Below are 15,017 nucleotides of genomic sequence, written 5' to 3'. Positions count from 1 at the left end.
CATAAGGACATTCGTACAATTAAGTGCTGCAATCATATGTATCATTCCAATTAATCTGTTAAAATGTGTGCTATTTTTTACCCATCCCTTAATGAATTAACAGAAAATTAGAATAGTTGAAGAACTTACTCAAGTAGTAAATTTATTATTTCAAACATATTACAGTAAATAATTAGAATAATCTAGCAAAGACATATACTCATATGATCAATGCTACATGCAGAAAACATAGCTAGTTAGGATTTAGAAAATTAGCCATTGATATATGGTTGTTAATGGTAAAGAGATAACCTCTAAATATCCCTTCTTAATCTTTTAGGATTTACTTTAAACAAAATTATGACTATAAGAATCAATGTACTTTTAAGATATTCACAGAAAATTTCAAGTGTCAAGAAATACCTAGGCCCTAGAAACTGCAAAATGCATTCTTAAGTACAAATCCATCATAATTCTGAAACTGACAAAACTGTACTCTTAATTTTGGACGGTGTGAAGAAATGACTCATTTGGACAAACATTTTATATTTATTGTTTTGTGTTTCTTGACACAATTTTAATTCTGTCACTAATTCCAATGTGATATCTTTGGAAATTTGTGTCAGAATCACCTGTCCCTCCTTCTTTCTTAATTTATTTTTAAATATTTTATCAATTCTTTGAGAATTTTATGAAATGAACTTTAAGCATATTCACTACCCCAAACTCCTCCCCTTACCACCCTCTCGATTCTTCCACCCCTTCCTACCAACCTTTAGGTTTCTTCCTGCTGCTCCTCTCCTTGCCTCCTTCTCCCCCACCCCCTTCTCTTCCTTCTTCTTTTCCTATCTAACCCAGTTTGTGCTGCCCAGTCAGTCTTCAGAGTGGGGTCTAACCTTGTAGGAGGTCAGTCCACCCAGGTTCTCATAATTCAGGAAAGCTGCTTCTCCCTCTTCTAGCAGCTAGCACGTCCTCAGTCCTCATCTAGTGGTGAGATCACACACCCATCTTTCCTAGTCTGTGCTAGGATGTTGTCTGCCTGAAGCTTGCTTAGTCTTGTGCTTGCTGTCATAGCCACTGCGAGTTCAGGTGCACATCTGCTACGCTGTGTCAGGAAAACACTGTTCTCTGAAGTCATCTGCCATCTTCACCTCTTGCAATCTTTCCATCCCCTCTTCTCTAAAAGTCTCTGAGTCTTGGGGTAAGGTATGAATGTCTGATTTAGGCCTGGCCACTCCACAGTCTTTTCTTCTCTGCACATTGACCAGTTGGGAGTCTCTGCGTTGATTGTCATTTACTATAAGAAGAAGTCTCTGTGTCAATAATAGTAATATCCTATTCACCTGGAGAATACATTAGTGAACTAAATAAAATATTATTATTAAATATTATTATTAAAATAAAATATTATTTTAAGATATAAAGGTGGTAAATTTTAAACTTAAGGTGTTACTATAACTTAAACTTGCTGAATGTTAGCTATGTGAAACTTTTTAAATTGAAGCCCCATTAGGGACAAAGTAGATCATTTCAAGAAAGCAGTCGTATCATTTTAATATTCAGTGGTTAATATAAAAAGACTTAGCATTGACTAAATGTACTTCTTTATTGAGGAGAGGGATGGCCATCTCCCATTATTTTTTAGTAGTAGTCTTTAAAAACTCTCTACTCACAAGCTGAATTCTTTTAAAGCTAAGGGGGAAAAAGTCCTAATGGAAAAGTAAGATCCCACTATGTGGCCTGAAACCATGTAACACTGTTTCTCAAATGGGAAAAGAGGAAGAGAGAAAAATGTGATGAACCCTTAATACTCTAAGCTCCTCTAACTGAGATGTGGTGGTAATTGCTTTTTATTTTTCGTGCCATCTCCTGGAAATGGTAATGCTTTCAAGTGAGGATCAAAGAGAATGACCTACATACAAAATAGATTGTAGTATGTAGTTACATTTTTCATCCTTTGTAATATGCTTTTTGCAACCATACTTCTAACAAGAAACACAGCATAATACTCGTCATTTTTTAAAATGAGCTGTCACTAAGGTCAGATGGGATACTTGGAAACTAGAAAAAAAAGATGATTTTGTCCAAGGTGTTAATGCCCATGGATAAATTAGTCTGCACACACCACCCTTATGCACTTAAAGGAAATAAAATTCAAGATTCAGAAATACATACTCACAATGGATACATTATCTCTCTCTAATGGGTTATATGTATGTTCTCTCTCTTTCTCTATTTCTCTCTCTCTCTCTCTCTCTCTCTCTCTCTCTCTCTCTCTCTCTCTCTCTCTGTGTATGTGTGAGTGTGTGTGTGTGTGTGTGTGTGTGAGAGAGAGAGAGAGAGAGAGAGAGAGAGAGAGAGAGAGAGAGAGAGAAAGAGAGAGACAGAGAGAGAGTGCAGAAAAACTTAAATTACCTACTGTTTTTAGCCCTAAAGATTCTTTAAAACAAATGTTTTAATATAAGGAGAAAAGATAGAATGCCATCATTTTATGGCTTATAATCACATTTTATATACAAATGAAGTTGTTTTTTTTTTCCAAAACTGGTCAATCAGATTCCCATATATTAACCCTATAATTCACTCTGAACATTTCACAGGGAAAGGTATCTCTTGTCAAGCAATCATGAGATGGTCTGGTCCCTAATAATGTGAATTTTCCCAGAGGAATAATACATTAAGATATTATTAGTTCAGCTGAGGCACTAGATATCCCCACTGATGAAAAGTGCCTGAAACACAGGAGTTCTAGGAAAGTATCCTAACTAGGAACTGGCAGAGAACAGATTCAGGGGCAGCAGGAAAAAGGCAGATGACTCATTTGCAGATTCTCCCCAGGGCTGTCCATTTGCAATCTTCTTCCCCTTAACAGGTTAAAAATGAATCTGATGCTCTAATGATACTTACAAAGTAATAGCGGTGACTCTTTGGTGCTGTCCATTTGATTGCAGAGGTAAAATGAATTCTATTTAGTGACCACCCAGGTAGGGTGAGTGCATTGAAACATACCACACCGGTATAGAACAGAAATGACTTCTCTTCTGTAAAGACATCCAAAGTAGCATTTCATTGTAAGAGCATCCCTCTTCTTTTAAAAGGAAAAATTAGTTTCAGCATAGAACTTGTCTGTGGAGTCACTGATTTCAGGGAGGAGCAAGGGAACTGATGATGTTGGTCAACAGGTATGAGCAACTTTGGTATATCTGCAAAGAGCTTTTAGGATGTGCAACAAAATAAAAATGGACTAGGCATAAAAATATAGCTGCATTTGGTTTTAGATAGCAGATTTATATGTTTTGTATAGAGCCTGACATGTTATTCTTGAGTAGCTGTTTATTGACTCCTATTTTTTCCTGTAATCGTGATAAAACTTAATATGTACTCCCATTAAAAGAAGCACTATTTCTACATTATCACCCTCAAGACAACAGACCACTTAAACAATTTAATAAAATGGCTGTCTGAGGAGAAAAAGAATTCATATAAAATACCTAACATTAAATACTGATACAAAAATGCTTTTATTTGGATCTAGTGTCATGTTCCAAATGAGCTTGGCTACCTTGCCAAGAAAACCTCCCAAATGAGATAGCAATATTTACTGAAACATTTTCACAATATTCTGCTGATCCCAACTCTGCTTGAGTGTGCACTCAGTGATACTTTCATAGATGAGCAAACACCTCCATACCAAACTCAGGAGATGAAAACATAACATTTGTCCAAACCAAAAATGCTTGAAAAAAATATGAAAATCTGTTTCTCATTTACAAAAATTATATTCTATAAAACTTGAAAATCATGCATTCAGAGGATGGAGTGAAAAGTTTCTTAAACTATTAAACTTAAAAAAATAGCAGTAAGCAGCACTGCTAAAAAAAGTCAGCCAGATTAAATGTATTCTTGGTAAACATGAATTGACTAAATTAACCATTCGATATATTAATATTTGTGAATGTTATAATGAACCTTCTAAAGAATTCCTACCTGTGTTGCATGACATGGCTTCACACTCATTTCAGTTATTAGCTTTGAGAGAAGTTATACTTTATAAAATCAGTGACAATAAAAACTAATGGGATAGGGTTTCAAAGTACGGCTTCAAACACACAGTATAGTTTTTATTTTGAATATTCTTTTTTCATAAGAATCTTTGGAACTAAAATGTAATTAAAATTTTTACTTAAAATAAGTGTACAGATTTCCCTTTTTGGTTTTTGATGCTTTGTGCCATCGTTACAGCAAGTGGTGAGATTTTTTTCTTTTAATGAACAATGTGTGCCAAGCAGAAGCACTACACTGTTAACACAGATACTACAATCTTAGCTAAATAATAAGAACATATAATTTCTGCGAGAGAAACATAAAAAAAGAAATGTCCAACAGTCAACTAGTTCTAACCAGCAAGAACTACAGTGAGGTCATAAGTTTGAGTTACAGATTCCAAGCTTTGAAAATAAGTTTTTGGTCACCTTTAAGGAGATAGCTACAAGAAAAGGGAGCCTTAGGGTCTTTCTTCTTTGTTTCCTCCTCTTCCTCCACCTTCTTCTTAAAATCATTAGTTTTCACATGTGTGGGTATAACCCACATACCATGGGGGTCATCTAGTGGACGAATAGTCAGATTTGCTGAAATCTGTGTGTGGAGCTTGCTAACCCAGGATGCTCTTACATGCCTCCCAGTCCTAACAGTATTAGCTCTGCATTTTCTTGCTCTCCAATCTGTCCATCTAGAAAATGTCATTTTTCAATTAAACAGCAATTTATTAATGAACTGCTCTAAGTTAAGAGAATATAATTTTGTATGACATTGGTACAATTGAGACAAATGATGTAGACAATAGATTCCTGAGCTAACTGTTAGGGTCATAATTCAAAGTATTCTTTGTTATTTGATAATTATAATACAAGACTAAAAACGGCTTCTGTATTATTTACCTCCTATTTTAGGTGTGTAGACATCTCTAAAAGAAGATATTTTTTCCATACAACTTCAGCATACCTATGTGGGGTGCTATATGTATGGGGTTGTCAAGTTCACATTTTAGGGTATACACTTGCTGACTCTAGAAATAATTACTCACAGGTCTCTTAAAAATTCATGAATACAAATATATCTGCTGAACAGGTAGATACATCTTACTCTCCATACAAAATTTTGATCCAAGACTAGGTTCTATTCTAATGTCTAACTTGAAGCCCATCATTAATAAATAGGAAATATCAACTCTGCATGGGGCTTATTTTCATTTACTTATCAGTTGGGCTGTTCATTGAGTTGGTTAGTCTTAGGAGTCTCTGGCCCTTGGAGGAAGAAGAAAACATTTGTGAGATTTCTATTTTTCATCTGGGACACTTTTCATGTCCAAAATCCAAAAATTTACATTTGTCACCAATTAGACCAACTTGCAAGAAACTGGCTCTTTGACACCATTGGATAATCAAGTAGACAGTCTGGGCAACTGGTCACTATGATGCTTCTCAGATCCTCAGTGAGTCCCATGGTTTTGATGCTCAGTAGTTTGATGGTCAATGTTTCAGCATCCATGTTTATTTGTATAAATACTATTAAAACTCTGAATCAAAATCCATACTATTTTATAGTAAATTCATTTATATATTATTTATGCCTATAATACATTTTGTTCATATACAATTTTTCATTATTTTGGGAGAAATCATACTTGTAAACATTGGATTGGAACTTAAAAAGGAACAAACTAATTTATTCTCTTCTTGTGTTCTTTTCTTTTACCTTGGCAGCCCAGTATATATACACATTACTAATCATTTAGTGTTAATATTAATCTCATTGAGTTGTCAAAGTAATTTATGTGCATGTACTTAACTCCTGTGTCATTCTGATAAAAGTAAAATTCCTTTTAATCTGTAGTATGTGGCTAGGAAACAAAGTCTCTTAGGACCTCACATGTTAACTCTATCTACATCAGTGGTTCTTACCCTTCCTAATGCTGTGACCCTTAATATAATTCCTCATGTTGTGGTGAACCCCAATCACAAAATTATTTCATTGATACCTCATAACTGTAATTTTGCTACTGTTATGAATTTTAATGTAAATGTCTGATATTCAGGCTATCTGATATTTGACAACTGTGAAAAAGAATTTGATCCCCAAGGGGGATCCAGACTCACAGGTTGAGAACCATTGATCTACATCCATAATGGGAGGATACAGTTCAAAATATAATAATCCTTTAGTATACTGCCTGCTATGTTTTTTGATTTCCTACTCAAAAGTTCTGTAACATAAAACGAGCACATGGTAATAAATTCCATATTCATATATAAAAGAATACATATATATATGAATGAATATGGAATTTATTATATATATTAAAGCCATCCACAATACTTTTTCCTAAGTAACATGAAAATCTATATGATACATATTTAATATTTCAATCCTATTTCCAATTTACAAAATATCAAAGTAAAATAACTAATGAGTTTTCTTCTTCCTTGGTGGCTACAACCAAATTTTGTGATCATTATCTCTTCACTGTTCAATGTTAGTGTATCTTTTGTTACTTTTAAAATACAGATATAATCAATCAAACCATATTTTAAAATTTTGGCAGTGGTCGAGAGAAAGCCCGAACTGACCTACTCTGGTGATCTGATGGCCGAACACCTAACTGTCGTTGTAGAACTCTCATCCAGTGACTGATGGAAGCGGATACAGAGATCCACCGCCAGGCCCCAGGTGGAGCTCAGGGAGTCCAATCGGCAAGAGAGAGGAGGGATTGTATGAGCGAGAGATGTTGAGACTATGATTGGAAAAAGCACAGGGACAAATAACCAAACTAGTGGAAACACATGAACTATGAACCAATAGCTGAGGAGCCCCCATGGAACTGGATCAGGCCCTCTGGATAAGTGAGACAGTCGATTAGGTTGAACTGTTTGGGAGGCCCCCAGACAGTAGGACTGGGATCTGTCAGTGCATGAGCTGGCTTTTTGGAGCCTGGGGCCTATGCTAGGACACTTTGCTCAGCCTGGGTGAAGGGAGGAGGGGACTGGACCTGCCTTGACTGAATCTACCAGGATGAGCTGAATCCCCAGGAGAGTCCTTGCCCTGGAGGAGGTGGGAATGTGAGATGGATTGGGGGGAGGGGGAGGAGGAGGGAGGACAGGGGAATCCGTGGCTGATATGTTAAATTAAATTAAATATAAAATTAAAAAAAAGAAAAAAAATATTGATAACCATACTTAAGATATTAAATTTAATTTTCTAAAAAAGAAAAAAAATTGACCTGGAAGGAGTTTCTTTATAGAGAACTTGTAGAAAAATAGTGTGTGTGTGTGAGTGTGTATGTGTGTACACTTGTGTGTGGTCATGCCTAACCTATATCCATCATAAATAGAAGCAGAAAGCACAGGACAGATCATCTTAACTTGATCTAAAATAAAGCTCTTATTAACACAGATGATTTTAGCACTGTCCTATACATAAGTAGAGTCCTCATTTCCACATGCCCTTTTTTAATAAACCACTGTGAAGCTGCCAAAGGCACACAATCAAAAGACCTTAACCAGTCAGCCTCAACCCATTTAAGGAGTGTTCTTCAACAACACCAACCTAAGAATTAGAACACAGTCACTGCATCTTGCTACCAAGTGACTTATTTTGGTAAATATTTGTTTTATGTTAGTTATGAAAGAAATACTTCTTATGGTAGGTAGCCTAGAAAAACACATCAAGAACTTTTATTAAAAATAATAAAGATTTCCACCAATAACTCTCCAAGATGTAGCACCTTGTAAGATGCATTCAAGGTGCAGGAGTACTTCAAAATTGTGGAGATTGAACCTTGAAACTTTCTGTGTGCTCAGTGAAGACACCGTAGGTTACAAGGATTCTGCAGACAGCTCTCTGGCTGCTTTTTATTTAAATTTATTATGTCCAGCAGTGCCATGCACAAGTCCATAAAGTAGTAGCTAACTACTATACTTCTGAGACTTAAGTGTCTCATTGAATATCGATTAGAGTTTCTCCAGATACTATGTTGACACAAAACGAACTCAACTGCTTGGGTCTGGCTGTGGCTGCTGCACCATCTGTCTTGGTGGTCTACGAATGGTTCTAAATTGATGAACAAATCATGTCCAAGAGAGTTTTAAAATGCCATTGAATTAAGCCAGGATTAATGCTGGTATAAAGGCAGTTGAGGGAAGTGAGCTATAAAGCTCCTCAGACGTTTCACTTCCACAACCTCTTTTCAAGGATGGCAAACCAAGCTGAGAAATGCATCTCTAAACCAAAACTAGGATAATTATTACAGATTCCAGACTGGAAATGACAGCTACTGCTGCCCCTAAAAAACCAACCAACCAACCAAGAACCTGATCTCATTAATGGTAAAATGGTCTAGTATGCAAAGTTGGTAGATATTGGGCATTTAAAAAATCTGAATTTGAGGATATATTTTGCTGAGGAAATTCTGAAATTTGGGGGAAATTTTTAAATGACAGATTTTTCTGTTTTATTATGATGTATCAACAAATTCACACACATATTAGAGTATTAGAGAGCAAAGTTATCAAGTATTTTATAATTATTTAATGTATGTTTGTATTCTGCTGTATATGTACCTATGTATACTACACATTGTGCCAATAGAGATATAAATAAATAGCATGAAGATGATTCAAAGGACCAATGACATAAATTTCTGTGAGTCAAAAACTAGTAAGCACATAAATATGTTGAGACAGAAAGAAGAAAATATAATTAATGGATTTCAGAATTAAATCTCATGGAACTTTGGCTGAGTACATTTTCTAAAATTGCTTGCTTAAATACAGATTTTTCTCTTTGAATATGTACATTGAATTGTTACACTGTATCATTTAAATATGTTCAATTGTCATGGTTCCACTATGAAAGAACTGCTCTGGTGACATTCTGTACCAATAGCTTTTGGAAGTTTTCAGTACTCATTATTTGAAATTGGACCTTTAATGCTATCTTATCCTGAGAACATCGCAAATAAATTTTGTCCCCCTCAACTATTCTTGTTCATTGCATTTTCAAGTTTGGTATCTACCAGCTTTTCCAGTTAATACTAAAGAATGGCGAAAGAATGAAGCTTCCAATTATTTGAGAAAAAATGTCTCATACTCCAGATTTTTCTTTCTTCCTTCCTTCCTTTCTTTCTTTCTTCCTTCCTTCCTTCCTTCCTTCCTTCCTTCCTTTCTTTCTTTCTTTCTTTCTTTCTTTCTTTCTTTCTTTCTTTCTTTCTTTCTTTCTTCCTTCCTTCCTGCCTTCCTGCCTTCCTCTCTCTCTCTCTCTTTCTCTCTTTTCTTTCTTTCTTTCTGTCTATCTATCTGTCTGTCTTTCCTTCTTTTTTGTGTTCTGAGTTTACATTTCACTAGGAAATTATTAAGTTTTAACATTACTGATTTCTTAAATAGGTGGTGTTTAACTTTACCACTTCACTTCAATCTGACTTCAATCTGACATTGAGTTCTTGCTTAGGTAGTTATAATCTCTCTCTCTCTGCTCTCCGGAATGTAATATGAGGTTTTTTGTCACTCATCATGGACATGTTTATGATATTAAAAAAATATTGGATGAGCTTTTTTAGCAGACTCTCAAAATATGGCTCTAATAAAGGTTACTAATTAACTACAGGTTCTATTCTATAAGAGGTGCATAAATGTCCATAAACACAGTTATAATCTCTGTGAAAAATTAAAATGCTTCTTAAGATTACTGTGATTTTTTTAGTTTTCAGAACAATTGCATGTCGTATGAGACTATACATGAATCACACTGAAGTTTCATTGTTTGAATGATAAATTTTAACTAAAATAAAGTGTATTTAAAGGTAAAGAAAAATTTTTTTTCTGCTTTCTCCTGTAATGTCAAATATATAGGTTTCCCATATCAAACAATTCTCCAATTCAAGATGGTCCTTAACTTGGTTCCAAACAACTAACTTCCACATGAGCATCAGTTTAAGAGTTGATCTCATATGGCTCACTGCACACCCAGCATCATTGTAAGCAGTGGGTCCCTAAATGGCTGTAGGTATTATGACTAATATCCAATATTCTCATGGCTCTTCCTCAGCTCATGTGCTAAACACATTAGTTAACTACTACCAGTTGTTAAAACTGCAATAAATGCTCACCTAGAGGGAGCAAAGAACATTTAGAAAAGGTAGATAATATGAGATCTGCAATAACTGAAGCACATGTTCTGGGAGTTGGAATGTACCACCCTCCCAAAGTGTATCAGCTTGGAACTTCTCAGCATTCATCGTTTGGGGATTTGATGAGGCTTGCCTTAAATAGACATGGTTGATTAACTCATAAGCCTTGTAATTAGCTCAATTGCCAGCCTCCCATTACTCTCTCCAGAAGTCAGGGTGAAGCTGGCATTTCCATCTGTCTAATCTGTGGTTTCTATTCTGCCCTCAGATGACACTTTGCCCCCAATGATATCAAGTGATGAAGTGTCCCCTGTGTCTTCTAGGCTGTTGTGTGTCTTGTTCTGTACAACCTTCTCAGTGAAGCAGGACAGGTCTGGGTTATCACTGCAAATGTAGTCTTGTTTCCACTTCCATTCATTGATACCAAACACTCTCCAAAAGACAATTCATCAGTTAATTTCAATGTTTCTGAATTAGAGTTAGGGCTGCTCTGGTAGGAAACCTTGTCTCAACTCCAAGATATTTGATTAAAGTATATGTAAAAACATTTTGTAAGAAAGTGTACTAAAATAAACAAAGCAATAAACATCTGTTCTCATTGGCAATTTTTATTAGTATAGTTTTGACTCCTTCCTAATGTTAATTGGTTTGACTGCAGACATGCTGGTTTTGAGGTTTCCCAAGCTCCCATTAGAATTTGACTTTTCATTTTCTTGCCACGCTTTGGATAAGACCTGTGAACTAAACCCCAGGCATCTGATTATCTCTTGTATAACATGTTCATGTCAGTTAAGTTTTACTCTTGTTTCTTTGGTATGTAAGCACAAGGTACATTTTCAGAGAAAAACATTTCCTTGCCTTTCTCAGCCCTTGCACTGAGCCTATGTTTAGACAGCTTTCTGTAGATACCTTTAAAACAGAGGCCAAATTTACAATGCTGCACAATATCAATTAATATTGGAATCTTTTAATGGAATATGTCAATGAATTGAGGAATTTAGAAAATTAAGCTTTTGAGTGTATTAATATGCTATCTGCATTTATAAAATTTTAAAGATATTTGACTGCAAGAGGAGGTAAGTAGATAAAATTGGGCATCAAAATAAATGACTGCAAGAACATATGGTTCATGAATGTCTCCCCCCCGAGCAATATTTAAGTAGATGAACCTTCTCATTAGGTTTCCCAACTCTCTCTTCTTGTTCCTGCTCAGTCTCATGCTTATGTTTGTCAGGCAGCTAGTCACTTCTCCAACCTCTTAAGGCTACATGCAACCCACAGATTCCCTGGAGAAGGCACCATCTTATAGAAGTGCTTATTTTCATCCAGCACCAGCGTTTTAAAGAACCAATTCTCTGCTGGCGACTAGAGCAAATGTACTTTGTGTAAAATGCATTTTAAATATTGTTTTTCATAAGAGAGTGAAAGCAAAGGAAGAAAGCTGGTGATTAGCAATTTCCATAAAGACCAAGCTTCAGTATTTTAATCCTTCACTTTACACTTTCATTCTCAAACAGTAGGTTTTTAACTCATAAAATGATTTTCATCCACCACAATATTTCAAATCTTCCACTTACTTATGGTTACACTTCAAAAGAACATGCTCTTAATCTATGAAGTGGAGTAATTCAGGAGTTTTACTGAACCAAGAGTCTTTTTAGGAAGTAGCTTCCACTTGAAAAACCATAGAAAGAGTTCTAGGATCATGTGATGTGAAAATCACACATGTACAACCAGTTTTTACTATTTAAAAAAATATGCACAATGAAGTGGAGAAAAATCCACACTTTAATGTTAAAAGTAAAACTTTGGTAACAAATAGCATGGGTGGTTAATTAAAGGCCTCTGGTCTACCTTCCCAAAAAATAATCTGGGAAATGGACAAGATTTTAATACTTAGGAAGAAGTGCCTGCTGTCAGGCTTGATGACCTGAGTTTTATCCTCAGAACGCACATGGTAGAAGAAGAGACATGCCATGGCATGTGCGTACACATGCATACCCAAAACAAACAAACAAACATAAATAAATATTTTTAAATAGCAAAAAAAGAGATAGTGGTAAGAACAGTAAACTCAAAATAGAAAGGCACCACATGTTTCCAGTGGGGCAGAAGGGATGGTATTTGCTATTTAAGAGACATTGGATCATTCTGGAGATCATTTTGATTGTCCCATCTACAGTGGTGGTGGGGGGAGCAGTATGTGCATGTAGATAGTACACAGAGAGCAGAAATGCAGTTAAAGATCCTATAGCCCAGACCCTCTTGGCTTTCCATTACAGCAATCAATTATCTTGCCCAAAATAGTGGTAATGTTGAGAGAATCTTTGTTTGATGAAACCCTCTACCCTATGAAGAGAAAAATGGAAAAACAAACAAGAAAACTTATTATGTTCAGATACAAAATTATTAAATGGCTTATCTTATATTTTTTCTGTTAATTTTCCACTTATTAAATTACATTCTCTACCATGGATCATTCACCTATGAGATATTCATAAATGAATGAATTTTTTTCAGAAGCAAACATCAATTGTTGTTATGATTTGGACAAATAGTACATCTTCCCCAGGCTAATGTTTGAAGTTTTGATCTCTAACTAGTTGTCTGGCTGAGAGGTCATTGAATTGTCATGAAAGAACTCCTTAACAGATATCCTTGATAAGTTTGTACCTGGATGGCCCACAGGGAGATGGGCTCTGTCTGAAGGAACTAGGTCTTTGTGAATTTGCTTTTGAAGAGTAGATCTCATCCCTGGATCTTTCTGCTCTTGTTCTCCCTGCTTCCTGACTTCCAAGAGATAAGCAGCTTTCTGCCATCATGCCCTTCCATCATGATTTTTCTTTACTTTCATAGACCAGACAGTCATGCATTACAATGTTTGAAATCACAGTCCAAAAATCATATTTGTGTCTTTTAATTTTTCCTCAGATATTGTGTCACCATAATAATAATTGACATATATAGAAAATTTGTATGAAAAGTGAGGCTGTCACTGTATCTGACTGCAGGAGTCAAAGGCCATTACAACTGATTCTTGGGATGAATTTTAAAAAATTAGAGAAGCAGCCTAGACAGAGCTTAATGGAGGTTTTTGGCAGGTGCTCAGTAGAGGAGAATTCCAGTTAGGAACAAAAACAATAATGACCATACTTGTGAGGGTTCAAATTGGAACAAGGATTCTCCTAGGAGTTGGATTGCACAACATATGTATTATGTTTTTGCCAAGCTTATATGTATTTTGCTCATGTCCTGCACCTGAGTGTGCATGAGTGATGAACTAATTAATCTGGTGAATGAAATTTCGAGGTAGTTGTGTTAGTGACTTTTTCATGTGTTTCCACTAGTTTGGCTATTTGTCCCTGTGCTTTTTCCAATCATGGTCTCAATATCTCTTATAATCCCTCCTCTCTCTCGCCAGTTGGACTCCTGGAGTTCCACCTGGGGCTTAGCTGTGGATCTCTGCATCTACTTCCATCAGTCACTGGATGAGAGTTCTATCACAACAGTTAGGGTGTTTGGCCTTCCAATCACCAGAGTAGGTCAGTTCAGGCTTTCTCTCGACCATTGACAGTAGTCTATTGTGGAGGTGTCTTTGTGTATTTATGGGGATCTCTCTAGCACTTTGCTTCTTCCTATTCCCATGGGGTCTTCATTTATTATGGTATCTCTTTCTTTGTTCTCCCTCTCTATTCTTGATCCAGCTGGGATCTCCTGCTCCCCTAAGCTCTCTTTCCCCCAACAATTGCCCTTCATTATCCCCCTCACGTCTAGTTTGCTCATGTAGATCTCATCCATTTCTCTGTCATTGGGTGACCCCTGTGTCTTTCTTAGGGTCCTCTTTACTAGGTAGCCTCCCTGGAGTTGTGAGTAGCAGTCTAGTCATCCTTTGTTTTACATCTAGTATCCACCTATGAGTGAATACATACCATATTTGTCTTTCTGAGTCTGGGTTACCACACTCAGGATGATTTTTTCTAGATCCATTCATTTGCCTGTAAACCTCATGATGTCATTATTTTTCTCTGCTGAGTAGTACTCCATTGTGTATATTTACCACATTTTATTTATCCATTATTTAGTTGAAGGGCATCTAGGTGACTTTTTCATTTCTGTGCTAGAATACCTGATAGAAGAATACTTTAAAAAGAAAAGAAAGGTTTATTTCAGATCATTGTTTGAGGATGAAGCCCATCAAGGTGGGGAAAATGCAATGGTAGTTGCAGTGGTTCAATGCTGGGGTTCAGCCCCAACCTATCTAAGGGTTCCGTGAAGAGGGGAATGAGGCATTCAGAAATGATAGATAAAAATATAGAAGTAGATGAAGAAAATTGATAATGACACGGAATAGTTTTGGAAGGGCCCTGGCTCAATATCCAGCAGTCTTGAGTTTATTTCTAATGGGCTTTTTATATACTAACAAGGGGATAGGCAAAAGACATCCCCCTTTAAAGATCAAAGCACAACATTCAACCAAGTGTAGGCCCTTTAAATACTTGGTAGCCATGACTTTGGCCAAATCATTCTATTATGCAGCCTCGGAGAACAACATAAACTCTGACTTTCTGACCTTGAGTCAAACCACAAGTTGGAATCTTTGTGGGCTCCCACCAATTCTGCCTTCTTAGTGTATTTTTTAAAAGTCCCCCTGGACCTCTCAGATGACTGTGTACTATCTGAAAAATCTCAAGTGAAGGTGCAGAGCTTAGCTACTTATGGTTGCAATACCTACTAATAATGGAGTATAGGATGGCTTTTTTAAATTGGTCCAGGATGTCTACAGCAGTCTCAGCTGCATCAAGCCTTTTTAAAATCAGTCATCATGAATAGAATAGTCCATACATATCCAATTATATTC

This window comes from Peromyscus eremicus, chromosome 6 (genome assembly GCF_949786415.1).
Source record: "Peromyscus eremicus chromosome 6, PerEre_H2_v1, whole genome shotgun sequence".
Classification (NCBI taxonomy): domain Eukaryota; kingdom Metazoa; phylum Chordata; class Mammalia; order Rodentia; family Cricetidae; genus Peromyscus; species Peromyscus eremicus.
This window is presented reverse-complemented; position numbering follows the sequence as displayed.